This window comes from Passer domesticus, chromosome 1 (genome assembly GCF_036417665.1).
Source record: "Passer domesticus isolate bPasDom1 chromosome 1, bPasDom1.hap1, whole genome shotgun sequence".
Taxonomy (NCBI): Eukaryota; Metazoa; Chordata; class Aves; order Passeriformes; family Passeridae; genus Passer; species Passer domesticus.
The window spans coordinates 140,838,934-140,861,883 of record NC_087474.1 but is presented as its reverse complement, the minus strand read 5'-3'; the positions used below and the strand labels follow the sequence as shown (position 1 = coordinate 140,861,883).

Below are 22,950 nucleotides of genomic sequence, written 5' to 3'. Positions count from 1 at the left end.
GGGTGACAGCAGTGCTCAGACTCTGTGAGTCAGGAGCAGAGATTCTTGCACCTACCTATATTTGTCTTGTCATTGCATCTTCTTAAAAAGTTATTGCATTTGTAGCCTAGAAGCTATCCTCAAACTGGGGTGGCATCCACCTCCTGAAGAACAAAACAGGGCACACCAGCTGGAAAATGCTGCTCTTGACAACAGTGATGAGGGGATGAAGCGAGGCCTGGATCTGCAAGGTCCAGAGTGGCTTGTCATCTGGCTTACTGGAGTTATGTCCCTCTCATGCCAGTGACAGCTTCACTTTTGCCCTGGTTTGTTTTGTTTTGATGAGTTTAGTTGCTGGGATTTAACACAACTGGGCGACTGTCCCACTCCGAGATAATGTGGGAAAGCAGCCAGTTTTCACTCTCTGAGGAGTCCAGGGACATCTGTTGTGCCTGCACGGGGTCATCTCCACCAGGAACAGGAAGGTACTTCATGCAATAAGGCCTTTCACTCAAAGGACAGCATAGTTCTTAGGCCTGTTAAAGACAGATAGGAGCCAAAAATGCAGCAATATTGGTAACTGGATCTTACAGAATTTGTCTGTTCCTAGGGGTTTTTCTTTTATTCTTGGGGTATTTCTACATATTTCTGGCAGGCAGTTGTCAGCTCTCTCTTACTTGTGGTCTGCAGCAATCAAATATTGTCTAAGTGTGGCTGCCTTTGCTCGGTTTTGGTGGATTTTTTTCCATGTAAACCACACTCATGTGGTTTCCAGTCAATTGAAACCAGGGCACAGTGAGCTCACACCTGCCTGCAAAAAACCATGTGTGCACGCATACCCATGGAATCACTAAGTCAATGGAAAGTCTGATTGAGTTGACTTGTGGGAATCTGCCTTTACATTCTGACTGTTGCACTCAGAACACTGTTTGTCTGTGGGATCCAGCCATGGAGCAGCTTTATACACAAAATTGCTTTTACGTGGGGACAGCCACGTAAAAGCATCACGTCTGGTTTCAGGAGAGACACAAAACACCAACTGGAGACTGGAAAGGTCTCAAACATTTGGCTTAGTGTCCAGAGTCCTAACAGAGTCCATGTTTGTCATCACCTGTGGGGGAGGAGTGGAAGATGATTAGAGAGAGGGTACTCCACTATTGTCTGCCCAGAGACTGACAGCTTTTGGTTTTGTTGCTGCCACAGACGCCTGGCCGTGCAGTAATCACTCCTGCTGCTCTGTGCCCTCCTCTTGTTGCACTGCCAGGCTGCAGAGCCTGCAGTTTGAGAATTCATGTGTTTGCCTTTGGGCAATTGCTGTGAGCTTGCACTGCAGGTATGTGCCCAACTGGTGTCCACACGCCCATCCTGCTCAGCAGGGCCAGGGACACAGGCAGGCACCAGAAGCAGGTGCTGGAAAAGGCAAAAGTGAGAAATGGGGTGTCAGAGGGATGGAGTTGGCCACTGCTGTTGGAGTTGCTGATCAGGCACAGCCAGGTCATTCCTCTCAGTTTGGACTAAGTGGGTGCTGAAGAAGTAGGGATGGTCTGCACCCCAGCATGATAGCTTCTCTGGCTCCTACTGCTGTGTTTAGGAAATGTATGACAAATTTATCACAACTTACCTTTTGGTTATCAAGGGGAGAAAGGGGAAAAGTGTATGTGATCAAGGAAAGGGCAAAGACACTTGGTGTAAGCCAGAAAACAGATGCCAAAAATGCTTTCATTCCTATCTCTTCAGCAGCTAGTGACACTAGGAAACCTTTCCACATTATCTGTGGAGGAAGAAGTTAAGGAAGCGCCTGCCAGAGACGCTGTATAACAATGTGTACAAAGACAGCAAGTTGCATTCTGAAGAGCAAAACTCCAGAGCATGCTGAACTGACCTTTTGTTCCATTCTGACCCCTACTTGCCCACTGATAAAAAGCCAGGTAAAGCTGGCAATTTAGACTTTACCCATCTACCACTGAGGAGTAGAGATTAGCTGCTGGGGAGGTGCTGGGTAACTGGGAGGGACACAGAAATGTCCATGTCAGGACTGGCAGTGAATAGAAGCAGAATGAGCTGTTTACTGTGTCCCAATTCAACCCAGGGGAGGTTTTCCTTGTGGCTAGATAGTGTCTGGGTGGCAGTCTGGAGCTGGGTGAGGAGGAGGCTGGCAGTGACCAGCCCAAAGGCCACACGTCCCCCAGGTTCTTCTGGGGAAGATGTGTGGGCAGAAACCTTCTTTGCAAGGGTGTACTCAGGCACTGTCTGGGCTCCTGGGAGTGGGCTGCAAAACACCACCATCCTCTGGAGAGGAAAACAGGTTTCCAACACCGAGGGCTGATATGACCTTGAGGGCTTCAGAGGCATGGGAAGCGCTGGTACCACTGTGGATCCATGAAGGAAGGATAACATCCTGCTCTCATTCCTGAGGGTGAGCAGTGAAACATGATGTCAAAGGCGTGCTGAGATTCACTGTTTTATAAATTGGGCTATTCACAAACTGGTATATTTAACAGAAGTGTGAAAGAATATTTCCATGTGCAACTGCAGGATGGTGGCTGGTGATTTGCTATTACAAATTAAATAGTAGCAGCTACTCAGATAAGATTAACTACACAGAAATGGACAGCAGCAACTCAGTGAAAGGGGAAGAAAGAGAAGGAGTGAAAGCACAGGAAAAGACAAGTAAGAAGAAACCAAAAACATTTGAAATTTGCCAGATGTGATTAACACTGCAAAGAATTTTTTTAAAAACTGGAAAGGTTCCTTTCAATATATGTTGGACTAAAATACATATGACTGAATTCCTGTTACTGATTTCTCTCCCATTCTCCCTGTTGGTGAAAGATTTCTTTGGGAGGAAGAGGGTATTTCTATCTTGTTTCTTTGTTTTTCTGCACCGCTATCACTGTGTGCATAGCTGGTTTCCACGATGCTGTCAGGCACTTGGGCTCCCATCCAGCAAATACTTAAGCACATGTGTAACATCCCAGCCAGTGTAAGGTTATCCATGAGCTTAGATGACTTTGGGTCAGGATCTTCATTTCTCTGCAGCTCAGATGGGACTTCCACACAGTAAGGAGGAGACGCAGAAGAGCCAGACAATTAGAAAATGTTTTTCTGAGACCACAGAGATCCTAGCAAGAGGGCTCAGGGGGTAACGCACTACCTGAAATATTATTTCGGTCTGGATGAAAAATTGGTAAATCAATTGTTCTCCAGACAGTGCTGCTTTCAGGAATTGCAAACAATCAGCAAACTCAGTCCAAATGGTCTGGGCTAGGTTAGACCATACAAATACCAGAGTTTGAGAGGAGAGGGGTGGTCTGTGCTTCCCAGCCAAACAGGCCTCAAGAATGAGGGAGGGTGACCACCAGCAGGACAAGGAGTGGTGGCCCCTCCTGCCCACACAGGTCCTTGCTGAAGTGCAGTGTAGATGAAGACCTTTGTTTCCAAATATCTTTGGCTTGTTTTAAAATGCCCTAAATGCTCTCTTTGATCCAAAGTGCATTTTTTCCCCTGCATGTTGCCATATAATCAATTCTTGATTAATCCAAATTACTTTTCCTTGTTTTCTTTCAGTTTGGCCCCTGGATAAGGACACACAACTGAAGTGCATCAATTAATGGAAAGCATCCACATTCAGCAGCAAAATCAGTCTTCTGGCTGGTCCTTTAGGAGGCACTGACTGTGATTGCTAGATGATGGGATTTTTTTCCAGCTAAGAATATTTAATTTTTTATCTAGTCTCTTAAGTCTTTGAGCTGGTCTCCCAGTGTTTCTGTGCCAGTGAGATGGGATTCCTACAAGGGTGAGTCCACTCTGGCACACCTGCTACTGCCCAAAGGCTAAATGAATATTGTGGCAACCAACCTCAATTCCTCTCACTCTCCTGGCTGTGGATTAGGGATGAGCAGAGGCTTGAGGTCGTTCACAACGGGAGGAAAGGGATGAGGCCACCCTCTTGGGGAGAGGTTTGTCACTGCAGGCTCCAATGGTGCTATGACATCTGATCTCTGGGTCAGCAATTGGGTCCTGGCTCCTTTTAGCTGCTGAGTAGATGATGTCCTGGAAGATGTGCAAGGGTGGCTGAAAGTGAGTTTTGTCTTACTCATGGTTCAAGATGCTTCCCATCTAAAGTGACATTGAGGGTTTCCAGAGTGGAGGTGGGGGCATTGCAAGGGAAATGCAGGAGAATAAGTCAAGAAAGGAGAGGATGTAGAGACTCTGGCATAGGGAGGAGATGCAGTGGGGATGCACAAGCCCCAAAAATGATCAGTTCTATGAGGAAGCAGGTGCAAGCAAAACTTTTAAAAGAAGCTGTTGCATATCTCAGCAGTAGAAACAATCAGTGCAACTCTGCTTAAGGATAGATGGTGGCATCATTAGGCTCAAATGCCAGAAAAGTGCTGCAGACCAAGTGATCCTTTCTACAGAATGTGTCACAGAAAGGCAAATCTCACTGCAAGAGCTTTTCCCACCCCTCAGCAGCAGCCATCAGAGGCCTTTGTTTGGAGCAGGTCCTCACTGCTGATGCTTAACCCTCAGAGTCTCCCTTCAGCCTGGGGGCTCTTCTCACCATTGGGAAGGGTGCTGGGCCCCCCCAAAGCCACTGGTGCAGTACAGGAAACAAAAAATATTGCTTTGGAAAGCAGAATCTTTCACCCTCCCTGGGAACAAGAATTAGTGGCAGTAAAGAGTCATGACAGATATATGGAGAGTGTAGGATCTTCTTACGGTGCTGCATTCCTGGGAAACCGTCTTCCACCTGATTTGACTCAGACAATAACTCTTTCACTGAGCCACCATCAGTGAACAGGGTGGGCTGAACCACTTTCTCTTCTTGTTTTTGTTTCAAAACCCCCTGTGCTAGTAGTGCCATGACAGCTGTATCAAAACTAAAATGTCTTTTCCTGTGGGTTTTTTTCCATGTTGTTTTTCTACAAGAGCAAAAGTCAACATGACAAGTTTGCCGAGCCCTGTTTCTGTCTCTTTTTTATCTATGTAACCAATGCCAATGGAAACATTAGCCACTCTTTCAAACAGCAAGCTGCAGAGGCCAGCAAAACACATGTGGTTTGTTCTTTATTACATCAAAATCATGCCTACTTGCCTTTTTCCTTCCTTTTATTTTTAAAAACAGTAAAAAGTAGTGGATGTTTGAGGGAAGATTCCAAGATGAAACAGTTTCTAACCGTTGTTTTGATAAGAGGAAAGCCAAGAGTAGATTCTCAGCTGCTTGCATGGATGTGGCTCCTTCCTGAGAGCGGGGATTGACGCCAGGGAAGATCTAGCCTTTTGGGTTCAAAGAGCAACCCATATAGAGTTTCTGCTCCCTGCGTGTCTTCCATTTAATGGGCAAACAAATGTTATCTATTGTTAGCTCTGCAGAGACAAAAGAAGTGCAGGGGGGAAAGCTGGATGGTGCCCAGCCTTGTAGTACTGCATTTGTGTGTAAGTTCCTACACAGGTCCTGATACATGTGTGTTCTAGGCTTAGGTGTATGATATATCAGTGTGTGTATTATGATACATATGATCCATACAACACACTTTGCTGCAGTCAGTGAAGTTGTGGCAGACTCCATCATCTAAGGATGAGGGAGCCCGCTCCTGTTCTCTCCTACTGCCCTCCATGGGCCCCACACCTGAAGGGGGGGAGGGATGGAGCTGCTCCCAAATGCATGACAGAAACCTCTCCCCAGGAGGAATCATGTTCTTGCATCAGGAGAAGTGCCTGTGTATCACAGTCCCAGATGGATGCAATGCATTTGTTTCTCAGCAGGCTTCAGATTTTAAATTGTAGAATGTTAAGAGGTAGGAAGGAACCCCAAAGATTATCCAGTGCTGACCCTTATTCAACCTTCCATCAACCAGGACCCCCAGGTCCCTTTCTGTGGGGCTGCTTTCCAGCCTCTCATTCCCCAGTCTGTCTGTACATCCTCTCTATACCCCATCCCAGGTGCAGAATCCTACAATTTCCCTTGTTGCAGTTCAAGCTGGTGATTGTTCCATCCCTTGTTTCTCTTCTAATTTGCTCCTTTTGATGCAGCCCTGAATTCAGTTGGCTTTCTGGGCTGCCAGCTAAAACAAAATGTACTAAACTAAACTAAACTAAACTATAAAAGAACTTTTAAAAACCCTAAGCTTTCTAAACTAAACTAAACTAAACTAAACTAAACTACTCTAAGCTTTCTAGACTGCCAGCTTATGTTGAGTTCTTTATCAGCCATCACTCACAAGCTCTTCTCTGCATAAAATATTTGTTTTGTATTTTTCCTGTCAGCATCCATGTCTCATAGCTTTGAGCTTACTTGGTTGATTGAAACTATAGAGGAAGCTGGTTTTATGTTGGGTGTTTTATCATGGAAAAATTAATTCAGGTAATATAGATTTTTCTGCCACTTTTTGCAGGATGCTTCAGCTCTCTGAAGGACAGATGCTGCTGCTTTCATTTCTGCATCTGTCTGATGGTGTAAGGTCTCCCTTGACTCTAGTCCTGGAAAGCTTTGTCAGTTACACAAGAAGTAGGGGTTCAGTCAGCAATTTAGAAAATATCCCTGTGGAGGAGCCACATCACTGCAGAGGTGCAGGAAAACTTCAGCCAAGCCTTAGGAACTGGGAACATCCAAACCTACACTGCCATTATCATATGTTCTTCAGAGCATTGGTCTCTCTTTTTTATCACTTAGTATCTTTCAGCTGGCTGAAAATTATAACCCTCTCAACATATAATTAGTACCCCCTTATAAACACTGTGCATGGTTTAAAAACTCCTCCAAGCTCTCGCACTGCAGCAGAAATATCCTGTAAAGGTGAGTGAAAGGGATATTTTTATGCTACGGGACGAAGGTGCTCTGCATACCCACGTGTCTGCAGGCATGGAGAACCAGATTTACACAGGAGCAGAACAGGTGCAGGTCCTTGAGGAACTGTGAGAGTTGGGGTTCTTCAGCCTGGAGAAGAGAAGGATCTGGGGGGACTGTAGAGCAGCCTTCCAGTACACAAAGGGGTTTACAAGAAAGATGGAGAGGGACTTTTTACAAGGGCATGTAGGGACAGGACAAGGGCTAGTGGCTTTAAACTGAAAGAGTGCAGGCTGAGATTAGATATTAGGAAGAAATTATTCTCTGTGAGGGTGGTGAGACACTGAAACATGTTGCCCTGTGAAGAAGAAGAGAAGTGGTGGGTATCCCATTCCTGGATGTGTGCAAGTCCAGGCTGGATGGGGCTTTGGGCAGCCTGATCTCATGGAAGGTGTCCCATGGCAGAGGGATTGAAATTTGATGATCTTTAAGGTCCTTTTGAACCAGAACCATTCTGATTGTATGATCCTGCCTGGCTGTCTCTGCCAGCTCTTTAGGGAATCAGCAAAATGGTTTTTTTGAATGTTTTGTGACCATCAAAATGCATGTGTTGTATTGTCCTGTCTTGTGAAGCAGCTTTCATAAGAATTAAGAACCATTAAAATCTCTCAGGTGCAAGCATTTCTGTCAGATCAATAGAAAGGAACACACTACACAGTGTTGAGAGATATCTTTTTAAACTGCAAACCCAAATTTTATGTAGTATTGTACAAACATTGCCATTAAGTGAAAGAATACATCTGTAAGTTATGATACAATTTTATTGGTGGGTGTTGACATGAAGTGTCAGCCTTCTATATTGGATTAATATGTGGGATTATGTGCAACACATGTAGTAATCAGTGGGTTTTTAAAATTCATCACACTATTCTTGTTTTGTTAAACAGTCACAGGTTTCCTAGCTAATTGTGAATATCTTCTTTTTATGGCATGAGTTTTAGACAGTGGGGGCTGCCTTATTCTATTGTAATAACTCTTTGAGCTCGCTTCACTGCTTTGCACTGAGGCCCAGGGGGCAGCTCAAGATCTCAGAGGGCTTTGCCCCCAATACCAGCTGCCCAAGAAAGCTCCAGTGCAGTGCTGGTGCTGGAGAGGTTGTTGGTAAACTGTGCTGGAGGTGCCCTGCTCACTAAATGCTGTGTAAACCAGCACTGGCTGTTGTTGGTCCCAGGCTCACAGAATGATTAGAAGGGACCATTTAAGGTCATCTAGTTCAATTTCCCTGCTCAAGCAGGGTTCCCCAGAGCATGCTATTCAGCATTGTGTCCAAAAGGCTTTTGAATAACTCCAGAGAAGGAGATTCCACAATCTTTCTGGGGAGCCTGTTGCAGTGCTCTGTCACCTTCAGAGTAAAGAAGGTTTTCCTCATGTTCAGGTGGAACTTTCTATGCACCAGTTTCTGCCATTGCCTCTTGTCCTATCACCTGGCATCACAGGGGAGAGCCTGGCTGCATCCTTTTGGACACTGATAGACATTGATAAGGTCCCCTTTCAGTCTTCCTTTCCTTGGGCTACGCGGGCCAGCTCCCTCAGCCATTCCTCAAAACTGAGATGTTCCAGTCCCCAAATCATCTTTGTATCCCTTCATTGGACCCACTCCAGGAGTTCCATGTCTCTCTTGCACTGAGGAGCCCAGAACTGGACCCAGCACTCCAGATGTGGCCTCACTAGAGCTGAGTAGAGGGGCAGGACCACCTCACTTGACCTGCTGGCCACACTCTTCCTTATCACCCCAGGATACCTTTGGCCTTCTTGGCCACAAGGACACCCTGCTGGCTCATGGGCATTTTGCTGTCCACCAGGACCTTCCCTGCAGAGCTGCTTCCCAGCAGGGCAGCCCCCATCCTGTACTGCTGGTCCCTGGGGTTCCTCAGCAGGTGCAGGAGCTGCTTTTGCCTTTGAGTTTCAGATGGTTCTCTGCCCATCTCTCCAGCCTGCCCAGGCCCTTCTGAAGGGCTGCACAGCTCTCTGGGGTATTGGCTGCTCCTCCCAGCTTTGTGCCATCAGTGAACTTGCTGAGGGAGGTGTCTGCCCCTTCATCCAAGTTATCGATGGATAAGTCAGATGATACTGGACACGGTATGGAGCCTTGGGGAACACCATGAGCTACAGGCCTCCAACTAGACCCTGTGTCACTGACCACAATCTTCTGAGACCTGCTGTTCAGTTTTCTTTCCACTTCACTGTGCACTCATCCAGACCTGATGAGCTCAGAAGCATTTTCTTGTTGCTGACTCTTTGTCTTTCCTCCCTGCTTTTCACAGGTGAAAGTCTTTCTCTTCTCCAGCCTCTTCTGTGTCCTACTCCTGGCGCATGCATGTGTTGTGAGGCTCTGGTAAGGTGGAGAGAGAGAAACAAAGGAAATTAGGAGGAAGGAGTGGATTTCAGCTAGAGTTACAAGGGAATTGGAGACACTGGTGTTGTGTCTCTTCCTGCGGGAGTAGGCAGCACAGGTGAGTCAGAATCAGATGCAGGCATGTGCTACTTTGTCCTGCTTCCCGTGCTGTTTTGCTGGGAGCAGCTGGAGAAGCATCCCGTGCGGGCTAGCAGAGGGACCAGCTGCTGAGGCTGAGGGGCAGAGGCCGAGCTGGCCCGGCAGCTCTGGGGCCAGCGCGCAGCCCTGCACGGCTGCTGCCCTCATCACCACGGCAGGAGCACTGCTGCCTCGCCCGGACCTGGGCACAGCGTGGGTGACCAGCCATGCGTCACTCTGCCTATGAATAAAACTTCAGCTGCGTGTCATTTAGAAAGACCCTAATTTTAGCCAGCCAGCATGTCACTGCGGTGCCCCAGCACCCTCGCGGGGCAGCTTTTGTGCCCCTTTGCTTGGGGAAACCAGGTGCACAGTGTCTTTTTTTCTGCCGGAGGTTGGGGATGCAGGAGGAGGGGAAGAGCGGTCTCGCACAGGACAGGGCTGAGGGAGGGCCGGCGGTGGGAGCAGCCGTGGCAGGAGCTGCGCTGCCGGGCGCGGTGTGACAGATGCCCTGCCGCGGGGATTTGGGAGCAGGGCCGGCGGTGGGAGCAGCCGTGGCAGGAGCTGCGCTGCCGGGCGCGGTGTGACAGATGCCCTGCCGCGGGGATTTGGGAGCAGGGCCGGCGTTGCCGGGACAACCGGCGCCCCGGGCCGGCCGCGCCGAGTGACGGCGGCCTGACGTCAGCCGGGGGCTGAGCCTGCGGCCCGGCCGCCGCGGAGCCGGCAGAGGCACACGGAGCCCGGTGGATGCTGCAGTCATCCCCGCCGCCGCCGCTGAATCCCGGGGGCTGCCAGAGCATGGACTATTAAAAACTTGCATTTCTGCAGCGTGAGGTAACCATTTGCTTTATGTTCTCATCAGGTTTGGATTATTTTCCTTTAAAGAAAAAAAATAGAATAGAAAGCAGCTTGTATCAGTGACTGATATTTTTTTTTTCACTTGTTTGTTTTGGCTGGAAGTTTGCCTTGATGATCAAGCCCAGCGCTATCAGATAAATGCAGAGCAGCTTCCAGTTACTAATTCTGTGTGTAGACGGCAAAACGGTGTTAAATATAGGTTAATGATCCATGAAAGGAGAATGAAATTATATCGTTCTCATTTGACACTTTAGGAATATAAATGAACGTGAGTAATCCTAGGCTAACGCGTTCAGGAGTTAAACGAAAGGATGTTTCGGCACCGTGTTTTTTATACCTCTGCTGGAATCTGTTGTTTTTTAGTTCTGCCCGGCTCAGGCGGGTTTTTTCCCAGTGTGTCCAGTGAGGGGGAAGCCAGCAGTCAATGCAGCCAGGAGCAGCTTAAAATCCGACTCTCAAAGTTCAGCATTTAAATCATCTTTGTTCGGGCGCCGTCCCTGCGCGCTGCCCGGGCTTTCTGCCCCTCTCCCGGGCACGCGGCACCCTTGGATGTGTAGCATCTGCAGGGAAAGACTCAAAACCTTCCTGAAAAATTGTCTGAAATGTGCCAAGAGAGCAGAGTTGCTGTAACACAGGCTTTTACCCTTTTTCTCACAAGCACACACGCACAGGGCTTGTTTATTCTCTCTCTCTCTCTCTTTTTTTTTTTCCTGTTGTGCATTGAGATCAGTTAGAATAGCTAAAAAAAGAACTGCAGCATGAGCAGCATGATTTTTCAATCATCACAGTGATTGAAAAATGAAACGCTATTTGGGTCTTTTTGTGAAAACAAGAGGGAGTTTGTGTCTGTTTCTGTATTGCACTTACTCTGAGGTGGCTGTTGTGGGGAAGGATATCCCAGAGCTCCTGAAGTTAGTGCCACAGGCTGAGTTTGTTTGTGTGGGAACATATAGATTTGTTTTAAGAACAGATTACAGCTGAAGCATCATGTGTGTTGTTTCCTGGAAAAGTATGTTAGATCTTTCTTATCTTCTCTAATTATATACTCCTGTTCCCTTCCTCCCAAAGTTCAAAGGGTTTATCGATAATAGTAATGATTCTCTAAAGCAGCTGCTGGTCTAAAATAGTGTGGAGCTACAACACAATTTAAAACACAGAGCAGTAAAAGATTTTGTAAAAATCTACGAAAATTGTTATAATGTTATCAAATGCAGCGTAAGTAATTGTTTCAGAAAGAGAGCCAAGACAGATATTAAAACTGAAGTCACTTCTCTAAGGAAGTTACGGCTTAGTGCTCTGGATTTCACTGCATTTGGCATTCTTAGCAGAGAACAAGGATAAATGCTGAAACATGTGAACTGTCTAAACCATCTGAAACGTCTAAACCATTTCACTTGGTGTTATCTCATTAGTCCTTTCCTGTTCAACTGATGCTCTAAGACATAATTGTTGGGGGGGCTGAAATATTTCAAATTGTCTTTATTAAATTCTTCACCTGATGCCACTGCAGCAGTGCATGGGGAATCTGGCCTGGCTCCTCACAGGTGAGTTGTACCCAGGTTTGCAGGAGCCTCGCAGCGTTGGAGGGGGTGGCACCCCATGTGCAGCCTTGCCACGGGGAGTGAGTGGGCTCTGGGTGTCCCTGCCTGGTGACCTGCCTGGGCTGAGCTGGGCACGGCTGCTGTGGGGAGCTGTGCCTCAGCCAAGGCATTCACCCCCTCCATCAGCATGTGAGTCCCCAGAGTGCAGAGTGGGCTAGCAGGGGAGGACAGGGAGGTGGTTTATACAGCCCACCAGCCTCTGAGGTCTGCTTGTTCACCAGCTGGAGCAAGTCTGCAGAGGGACCAAGGCGTGGAGTGTGGGGACAGATTTGAGCTGAATGGCACCTGCCATTCAAGGGAAGTCATTCATCCTCACGTCTGCAGTATTTGACTCCATGTGTGGCTGCTGTCACCTCCCAGATTGGACTTGAATGATGGTGCTCAGTGTGGGCTGAGGCTTATGCTCATTCATTTAGGTTTGAATACAGTGTCCTGTAGCATCTGATGCCTTGATACCACCTGTAAGGGGAAAAATAATTGATGCAACTTTTGCTCAAGAGCTATCCATTAGAAATGTCTTAAAAATACCTTCCTCATCTCCAGATGGAATAGAGATGTCTTTCTTTAGTGATACGGAGGCAGTCTTGAAAAGGCTCTAACTTGACCTTAGAGTGAAGGATGGCAAACTGCTTCACATTTTAGCAGAAGGGTCCTGTACATGCTGCTGCAAGAGGTCTGAGAGGCAATGTCACAGGGGAAGTGGGTAGGTGCCACTGAGGTTGCACAGGGATGCGTCCTGCCTGGCAGAGTGACACCTCTGTCCCCTCTTGATGAGTCTTTGGGGGCTTTGGGCATCCCATCACCAGGCTCCACCCGTTTTGCCCCAGAGATGGGAATGGGTTGCAGGCAGGCAGCTCACAGGCAGTGCCAGAATCTGCAACTGGAGGTGACACAGATCCCTGCTCAGGAGGGAAGGGAATGGTGTGGGACAGTCATCCTGGGGCTGTGTGCCTCTGCTTGACAATTTCATGCTCTTGTTGTCACTGGTCAGCTCTGTAGCAAACCCTTTGGACGAGCACTGGGGTTTACCTTGGCAGGGTGTGAAGCTGCCAGGCAATGTAATGCTAAGCATCCCTCCCTCTCTGAGCTGCCGTGCTTGCACCCACCATGAGAAAAGAGCAAAGAGCCTGTAGGTTCCTTCCCACCACCCAGAGGGGAAGGTGGCTGCATCCTTCACCTTCTGCCCAATGCCACAACTGACACTGCCAGCTTCCTTGGGCTGGAAATCCTCTGACGTAAAGAGAAAAAATGTGAGATGCACATGGGCTTGGCAGCACTCCACCTTCTTTTAGGGAGTCTAGACTGACCCTCCAACTTCCCCATCAGCCTTCCTGTCATTTGCAAATGTCACCCCCTTTGCACACACAGGAGGAAGGGACGATCTCTTCCTCCAGTCTCCGTGTCCATGGCGAAGGGCGAGCAGAGCAGCAATTCCCAAGGAGCTGGAGCACTGCACCTTAGGAGAGAGCTTGGCTGAAGTCATGTCTGAGATCTCCTCAAGTCACTTCTCACACAACTGCATACAGCAGGGAAATCAAAACCAGATGTGAGCTGTTGATGCCTCTAGCCTCATAATAATAACACACTCAGTGTGCTCTACCTTGGTCTGGTTGAGTTGATGGGCAATGACAATCTAAATTTAGGCCAGAATCATAATAAAACATAAAAACCCCTTGCAGTGCAGAACACTACTCCTTGATTTTTTTCAAACAGAATGCAATTTCTGCTGTCTTTTTAAAGGTCCTAGCTACTGCTGAGGCAATATTCATGGGGGGAATAAAATCCTCTGTAAAGGGTGGCAGTTGTCAGTGGGAACTGATGCTTCAGTATGGAGTTTCAGGATCTTAAATTACTTATTGCAGAAGTTGGTTCCCACTCTGCTAAAAATCATTACATTGTGCTAATTTAATGTCTGCATCAACATTAGGAACAACTGGTTTAAATGATAGCTGATCTGCAGTAGAGATCTGGCATTTTAACCAACAGTTGTTTTTCCAATTAAACACAGATGCCATACGTAGGGTACTCTGAATGCAAAATAAAAGCTGACCTGGCTGTTGGTTCCAAGCTAAAGCAACAAAAATCCTAACTCTGGAATGTTTTTGGTAGTCATATTTTAGACATAATCTTCTATGGTGAGCCAAAATCTGTACAGACAGCTTTAGTCAGATAACAGTTTAAAAAATAGACTATGTTTTGGCTGTACTTTTGCAGCTGTTAAATTTATCTTCTTAAATAGCAGGGAGTATGAGTTGAGGGTTGAGAAACAGTAATTTTGTAATTATTTTATATGGATTGAATTATTCTGTCATCAAATTTGCATTTCAGACAGCATTACAGTATGAAAATATAATTAGAAACTGTAATTCAGGAATTGCTGAATGTGATATTTCCCAGAGGGAGCACTGTGAAGAAGCTGCCCTTACTACAACTTTAGCAAATGTTGAAATCCTATAGGTGGAAAATGCGAAGGCTGAGTTGTAAAGTTCCTCTCTCTTCTATGGACTTCACCATACTGTCAAATTTCTGCTTAACTTCATTTTTCATAAGATTCATTTCCACAGAATCATCTAATCATTACGAGCTGAAGGGCTCAGATCCTGTTCTGCTGAATTTCAGACTGGCTGTGCTGATAGCTGCTGAATTGCTTTCAGCCACAAAATGACGCTGAGATAATGTAAGGATCTGATTTACATGCAGAAAAACCAAGAAGCTTGTCGTTTGGTCTGAAATGCTGCTTTCAATTTGCCCAGCACCTGAAATTCCCAGCCACGCCTCCTTTCACAGAAAATAGCTGAAGGTTTAGCTCTAATTATCTTCTTTTGTAGTTCACTATTTTTTGCAGTACGTGTTCACAGTGTTGTGCAAAGTTTTAGCTGTATAAAACCCACTGATGTCAATCCTTATGGTTTTTATTCTTGTGATAATCTATGGCTTATCATAGGCATACTAGCTGGAAACAAACATGTCTGGTGTTTTTTAGCTGGGCTTGAGTAGATAAATCCCGTGTGCTTTTGTTTGCGTTGTGCACTTTTTAGGAGAGCATCTCCGTGGCCAATTTTTCCCACCACTTTATTGGGGCATTAGCCAGGTCCTTATGTGAAACCAAGCCTGGGATGCACAAAGCAGGGATGACGCTGGGAGGAGACAGAAGCTGAGTGTGGGGCATGCTTGATGCTTTGAAGTCCCCATACATCTGTCACAGTCCTGCTGAGTGACAGTCACAGTGCAATGCAGAGGAAGTGTCAGGACAGGAAAAGGAGAAGTGTGGACCTGTGACCCCAAGGATGGCATGGATACATGGGCTGGCTGGTGACATGGTTCCTAGTGGCCCAGGGATGCTGTTACCCCCAGAGTGCTCTGAGGATCAAGAGCTTTTCCCATGGCTGCCCAGGGCCACCTTCCTGCACCCAGCCCTGTCACTTTGCCTGGGTGCTGGGGAAGATGTCTCTCCCAGGATTTTGTCTGTCCCATCACTCACATTTTGGGTGATGCACATCCTGCCCCTCTTGTCTGGTATTTGCAATAGGAGCACAGGACAGGAGCTTCAGGGTGTCACTGCAGATGGCCACTTCTGTAAGGAGGCTGCAGTAAGCCAGGCTGGCTCTTTAGGGACAAGTGGCCTTGCCTGAGGTACAGGTGCTGCTTTACAGTTGGGACGTGAGCAGTTCCTGAACACCACAACTGCATTTTTGCACATTTACTTAGGAACTGTAAAGGAGCAGGAGGCAGCATTTCAACTGACCGTGTCTGCACATGGGAGCTGAAAGGCTTTGAGACAGGTTTATACCTGCCACATGTGTCACAAAGCCTCTTAGCTGTGTGCTGAATTTTATTGTCAAGAGAATGGGTTTGGGAGCAGGCCAGAGCCAGGCTGGGGCCACAGGGACATGGTGGACCAGCAGGGATGGGACGAGGGGGGAGGGAGAGTCCTTGGCAGGGCTGACTGAGTGTGCTGGCAGGATGTGTGCAGGGCAGGCTGATGCTCTTGCGCTGCTGCATCTGCCCATGCAGGGAGCTCCAGCATCTGCAGAACAGTACAGAAAAGACTTTTTGCTCCATGAAACAGAGCTGAAGGAGTTGGGAGAGTGAAATACTCTGCCTGTGTTAGCAATGATGCAGTGATGTTGTTTAGCTGCCATGTAGCTGTGGCTAACAGAGCTGCTCTCTCTTCTGGGCACTGGGTTCAAAGAAGGGCTGGAGGAACACGCACAGTCAACCCTTGTGCAGTGCCTGCTACTTGATAACAATAGTTTCATGCTTGTTCTACTATTATAAATAGAAGAGATCAGCTTCTGGAGACATCCAACATGACTTGTGGAGAGATTTTATTAGACAAGCAGATCAGGTGGTTTACAGGCTATCACCCAAGAGAATACAAGTTAAAGCTGAAGAAGGTCAAAGTTGGCTTCTCTCCTTAGCAAATTCCCTCACTCCTAGAGCAGCAAGATTTCCTGATTATGCCTCACACAGTCTTTCTGCGTCTCCTCCAGGACTGCAAAACCACAATGGATCCAGCACATATGAAGTGTCTAACTTCAGCTGAATAACACTTAAAGAGATTTCATGAAGCAATTCAGCCTGAGAACCTTTTAACTCTAAAGAAATATTCTGCTCACGTTGTGCTCGCAAATCCAAGATGCCAGGAAGACGTGAGCACAAAGCTGTTGATTATTTCCACAACTGCTATGTGCTTCCTATCACAACAGTATTCTTTTGTGCAGAATGGCAGCAAGATTGCAGAGTCCTCTTTAGCTTTACCATCTTTGCAAGCCCCGGTCCAATTAGAGCAATTATATCTCAGCAGAAGCCCTGTCTGTTGTCCTCCGGACCTGTCTGTCAAGCATCCTATTCATTGCTGTTTATCATGTATGAGGCTTTTCATGTAGAGTCGTTCTGACCCTACTGAAACAGTCCCACCAGAAGGGTGGCCTGTGTTTTTATTTCACAGGCTGATGTGGTTGAAGAGTGAAGAGTGCAAAATTACGGCTGGCCAAGGATACATCTTTCTGTCTAACCATGATCTCCTCTCACTTGAGTATTTTTGCTGGTTTGACACAGCACACAGCTTTCACAGCTGTTCAATTATTTCACTTCACCTTTCATTTTCAATTACTTTACTGCTAAAAATTGAGAACATTATCAGAATTCACAGTTCTTCCTTGCCATGTTCAAGGGTTTCCTCAATCAAAATCCCCAACGTGAATTGCAAGGCATGTAACATTTGATGGCACATGATATTAAACTACTTACAGCTCTGATGTCTGTGTAGACTCTCTGGTCTCTGAGTTATGGGGTAGTGGGAACTTCTGCAGAAAGACCATTTGTGTTTTGCTTTGCCTCTCCTGACAGGGCCTGATGAAGGAGCTGAGTGACTCCTGCTAAGGAAGTCCCCCTTGTCACCACTAAGGTAAAACCTGAAAAGCAGAACTCAGTGAAAAGGCAGAAGTGCTGGGACTTGGGAAGGTCAGAGGGAATGTAAAGAGGAACTCTTTCTGAACAAAAAAAAATAGATATTTACTTTCTCCTACTGCTCTTGGAAAGGAAAATCCAGGGAGCAGTGTTTAGAGTCATCTTTATGAAACAAAGATAATTATTTCTGACAATTCAGAAATGAGACTGCCTGTGAGAGAGCATCCCCTGTCCCTGCTGCTACCTCCATGCATCCATGGGAGTCCTCCCCAGCATGCACAGAAGCACTAGGGCAGAATAGGATTGCTTTAGGAACTGAAAACATGAGCTCAGACTTCGGCTGTTCTTCCTTCAGTATCATCAGGGCAGTGGTTCCCCCACATTTGTTTCCTATTTTGCCTCTCTTCTGCTAGATTTTAGCCCAGAAGGACTACTTTTGTCAGGTGGAACTGCAGGGCCATCTGCAGTAGTGGTCCAGATGTCACCTGTGCCTTCCCTTGGCACAGGATGCTGCAGGCAGGAGAGCTGTGCCAGCCCTGACCAGGGCTGCAAAGAGACCTGGCCAGTTTGGCCACACCATGGCAAGAAAAAGTGAGAGCTGATGAAACAGCAGTGTGACATGCTCCACATCTGCTCCTGGGCATCTTGGTGAATTTGTGAAAGATGAGTTTATGCTGCTTCCCTGGATCTGCAGCTTGGCAGATTCAGTTTCTTTTCTTGCAGCGATGGCGTTTTCGGTGAGAACATGGGGCAGGGTTCTCTGCTGCTGTGCAGAGTCAGACCCTCCACTCACCACGGACACATAATGTTTGTGGTGCTTCAATTAGGAAAATACAATTCTTTCAGAGATGGCAAAAGGTGACAGAAGCACTAGCAGGGTGACTGCTTGACTTTTATGCTTTTTGTTAGACACTGGGACCTTTGCAGAAACCCCTGCCTCAATTCAAGGAATCTGATTAGAAATTGAAGAGTATTTCACTATTAGTTCTCCATGTGGCAGTTATTAGTAGGCTGTGGTGTTCCTCCAAGAGCCTTTAGTAAGACACACCCTTCCTGCATGCCACTCCCACCATGCTTGCAGCTGGCACACCAAACAGGGTGTTGGGGAGGCAGCTGGGAGAGAAGGAGTTAAAACAAGCCACAATTACCAATTTGAGACAGTCTCAAAAATAGCAGCTTTTCTTTTGTTTGCTGAATTCCCCATGCTTTTACACTGCTATTCTCATTATTCTTGTCTTTCCCAAAATAACATTTTTAAGCAGAAGAATGACTTGAGTGGGGAGAAGAGGGGATCTGCAGGCCAAGTGGGACAGCTGCATGCTCCTATTTCTGCAGTGAGGGGTATTTCAGTATTTCAGGCAATTTTGCTTCCTCACTGGCAAGCCCAGTAATTCCTCCCTGACAGCCCTTGCTTCCCAGGGGCAAGAGTTGGGCAGAGTGCTCATGCTGTCCACTGTTTTTATTGCCCAGCTTGAAAAGAAGCATCTCTTGCTGGTGGATGCTCCTTTGAAGAAGAAGGAAAGGATGCTTTTGGAAAAATAAGCCTGAAGGAGCCTGGCTCCAGGACTAGTGATGCAGGCAGATCCCACTGAGCTGGGATGCAGTTCCAGCCTCAAAGCACCTTGTGTGTCCCACCCTAGACTGCTGGCCCAGGAAAGCAGCTGCTCAGGAGGGGCTCCCTGACAGCACCCAGCAGGGCTGCCCAGTGATCCTGCTCCCTTATCCCTCACAGTCAGGCATGCAGCCAAACACAAACAGGGTGAGCTCCAGAAACACGTGCCAGCAGCCTTCCCCTAGGGCTACAGGCAGGGATGGTAGCAAAGAAGCCCTGAGAGGAATTAAAAATTAAATGCTCATGGCAGTGGCTTCCTGTCACCACATCTCAGCACTTCACCTTCACCGTGGCTGGCTGGCTGCCCAAGCACTGGGCAGGAGCAGAGAGAGGAGCATCCCATTCTCACTGCTTTCCCTGGAGATCAGCCAGCTCTCCTGTGGCTCTGGTGGATAAGGAGGAGCTGCTTCACTGCTGCATGCACACAGAACTGACCAGAACAAGCAGCATGTGCCTCTTTGTGGAAATCCCCTGAGTCCGAGCGAAAGGCATCACGCCCGGAGGTGGCCAGACCCAGATGAGTCACATGCCTCTTGAACAGGTGCAGCTGTCCCAGTGTGGGGTGCTGAGAAGCTGAGCTGGCCATAGCACAGCCCTCTCTGTGGTCTGGAGTCTGCAATAACCCAGCAACAGGTGTGCTTAGTGTAGGTGGAGGCTGAGCCCACAGACACTGGCATTTGGGGTGCAAGGATCATGCCAGCCAAGGCTGGTATTTGGAGGTAGAAGGGCTGAGCTCCATGGGGACATTTGGCCCTCCTTGGCATCCAGTCCAGCTGCTGGGTGTGCACATGCCCTGAAGCCCCTTCAGAGCCCCAGCCCCATCACTGAGCCCAAGGCCCCTTGCAGACCATGTCCCAAATGATTTGAACTTTGGGTCTAGTTCATAGTCTCCTCTTAATATCCCACACTAGGCAAGCATTTATTTCCCCCAAGCCTTGATATTTCTTGTTTTGACACTAACATTCAAGCAGGTGACAAGCTATCCAGTTTCCTGAGATAATGGTTGTGTCTGTACTATGGCCACTGGCTGCGTCCATAATAAATAAATGAAATAGGGGGCAACCCCAGCACCAGAGCTCAGTAGGCAAAATCACTTTCTCTGCAGAGCAGTCCCTATCCCAATCTAGCTTCCAATGATTTCCTATCTTCCCAGCCTGTCCACTGGGTCCATTCCAGGGGGCAAATGGCACAGTCACTTTTGAGGAGGGTGCAGAGTTCAACAGCACAGACAAGGGAACTTCTGTGCCAGTTGGTCCCATGCTGGGGAATGCACCCAGATGCATTTGATTCATAGTCACAGGTGATGTGGTAAATGTCATCGTGCATAACTGGGTGAGAATCCTTGGGGGGAAAAAAGAGCCTTAAAAATAGAAAGTGTTTTTTCTGAAGCCCAGGACTAGGTAGAGCTCATGAGCTGCAGGCTCTGGCCACAGCCAGGAAATCAGCCCATTGGAGCATGACAAAAAGGCTGGCTCCAGTCTGTCAAAAACAGCAGTGGGATTCTAATAGGACCAAAGTGAAGGAAATGAGGAACATGGCTGGAAGAAAGGATAAAGAAAAGCCTTTGGTCCATAGAGCACCAGGCTCTTTACTCCTCTGTTTGTACAGAGGAACATTACCATGTACACTGAGGACCTGGCTCTTTACAGAGAGTGGGTTTGATGCTGATTTCTTGTTGTTTCTCAGTTCTTTCCCCTGTGAGGCTCAGTTTTAATTCTTTTCTAGTTTACAATCCATTTATTTTTATATGTGAAAAATGCATAGGTCAGTATTCACTACTGTTCTACCATTAATCCAGAATAACTAAATTGTTATTATCTGTATTAGACTTCTTGGTGAAAGGCCAACATGTTCCACTTTTTTAATGCTGTCTCATGTCTAAAATCTGTTTTCCAAATCCTCCTTTGCCTGCAGTGAGCACTGTGCTCTGCACAGTGCACTCTCCAGCTCCCTGGGGACTGCTCAGCCCCACATACAGCACTGCCTTTGCCACTCAGAACTGTCAGGAATTTCACATTTCACTCTGCAAAGAGTGAAGTGATGTCCAGGTGCCGTCCTCCTAAAACTTCAGGGTTGAAAGAGGTCAAAAGCAAAGGACACCTCTGAATGCAGTTTTCTGCCAGTACTTCTGGTTTTGTTGAATTCAACCTTAATGTTTTTGATCTTGGAGCATAATGTCAGTAGGGTTTGTGAGAGCCAGGGGAACATTTGCCTATCTCTTTGCCTGAGGCTTTTCAGGTAGGTTTGATTATTTTAATTACTTCCTCTGTTAGACATAGAGTGTCTTCCACTTTCCCTAAATTTCCCAGTCGTGTCGGTCACAGATCACTTAGTGCTACATGGAAGCCATCATATGGAACTCTGATATTATCTGCAGATTTACATCAAAGTCCTACAAAGCATGAGGGTACTGGCTGAAAACTTTGAACAGTGGGGTTTACTAAAGCAGGACTTGGACATGACTGTGTGAAAGCATAAAGTTTTCCCTTTTCACTTACAAACAGAAGTTGCTGTGCTTGTATTGCTCCAAATAAAACAGGAGATTTGAGAAGACTAGCATTAAGACAGTTTTTCAGAGTCATTGAATATGTTTTAATCCTTAATAGCCTTGAGCAATTGGCTCCCAGTGAACTCACGGAAGGAGAGGTATAATTAAAGATCTGTCTTGCGTGGCCTGCTGTGCATTTATAGCTCTGCAACTGCTCTCAGTAGTGAAACAGAAATACGTCTTTCAAAGGAAAGCTCAACAACAGGAAATATTTCTTTCAGAAATATGAACACAAGTGTTTCTTCCAAGAATTGTCAGATAAAAGCAAAAATGTTTTTAAATTTCTACTTCCACTAAGCACCTGGCTCTAATCTACAGTTTCTTGACCCAAATGGGATCCTATTTTAAGGCATTGTTATTTCATCTGATAATAAAAGTCTATTCAACCATTTCTGTGTTTCATCACTGTTTGCATTTCTTGTTCTGTACCATATTTTGCATTTTTCTCCAACCTTTCCACTGAAGAATCAGTGTTGTCCAAATTGCCGCTGCTCAACTGGACATAATTCCCTGTTCCTTGCTATTTGAAGTTGGTTACCTAATTCTGCTGGTGGGTAATTTTGATAAAGATTTCACAGAGTGCTACATTTGTCTGTACAGATGATAGAATGACAGGTTTTTCTCCCAGCCATTGCAGAGGTTTATGATTGCTGCTTCTCAGGTGTCTGGCACAAATGGAAGTGGCACCATTGTGGAACGTGCATGTTATTCAGGCATTAGCCTTGAAAAAACCTGGATTGTTGCATGGTTTGTCATGTCTGTTTAAGCACACTATTTCTGAAACTGCTCCTCCTCCAATCAATTAGAAACTCCATTAAATTGGATAAACATATTAAGAAAAGTAAGAGATTTACTCAAGGAATCTTTATTGCATTTCTGATTCTAATATACAAAGAAGATTGCTTTAATTATAAGTGGACAAAAGAAAGATCTACTCTATGTTCCCACGAGGCAACAATCAGCAACATGCACCTTCTTCATCTAATGCAGTCATGACGAGTAATTAGGTTTGGTAGTTCTCCTGGGAGCAGCAGTTAACTGTATTACAGAGCCCCAAGAGACAATGACATCAGGTGGATTTGTTGGGTTTTGTGGGTATCTGTTCTCAGCTGTTTTTTCTTGCCCTGAGGAGACTCATGAGACAGCCATAATGTAGGCAGAGGGTTCAGATGATGAGCTGTTCATCTCCCCACCTCATCTCCAGCCAGTTTCACTGCACTTGGTGCTGCCCTCTGGAAGGTCAGAGGATGGCAGAGAACTCTGGTGGCCCTCTGTGCTTGCAGACACATGCATGGCTAGTTTTTGTTGTGCAGAGGGAAGTGCCTTGGTGCCATTCACTCTTTTGTACTTTACTATTATTTCACATCATGAGCAATCAATTTTCAGAGGAGAAGAAGGAAGAGGTCAGTCCAAGGTGGTGTCCTAGAACAAGAGCTCCCTGCTGCTGCCTGTGTTCTTACCTGTTAGGTGGACATTTGACAATGGAGTGAAGGTCTGATAAGCAGAGAAATTCCTCCATATCTGTCGTGGTGTGGCTTGGGAGGGAGCATGAGGCAGCATGGTGCTTTCCCACTGTCACAATTGAGACGGTGCTGGGCATGCCTTGAGGCAGCAGGA

At 46.7% G+C, this 22,950-nt stretch overlaps 1 protein-coding gene across 1 annotated transcript in view; it reads left to right on the top strand.

Moving 5' to 3' along the window:
- Nucleotides 1–9,987: 9,987 nt before the first annotated feature.
- Nucleotides 9,988–22,950, top strand: part of NCALD (neurocalcin delta) — a 57,357-nt gene continuing 44,394 nt past the window's right edge. The window contains exon 1 of the mRNA XM_064393433.1: nucleotides 9,988–10,136. The gene's annotated coding sequence lies outside the window, so the exon portion shown is untranslated. The remainder of the gene's footprint in view (nucleotides 10,137–22,950) is intronic.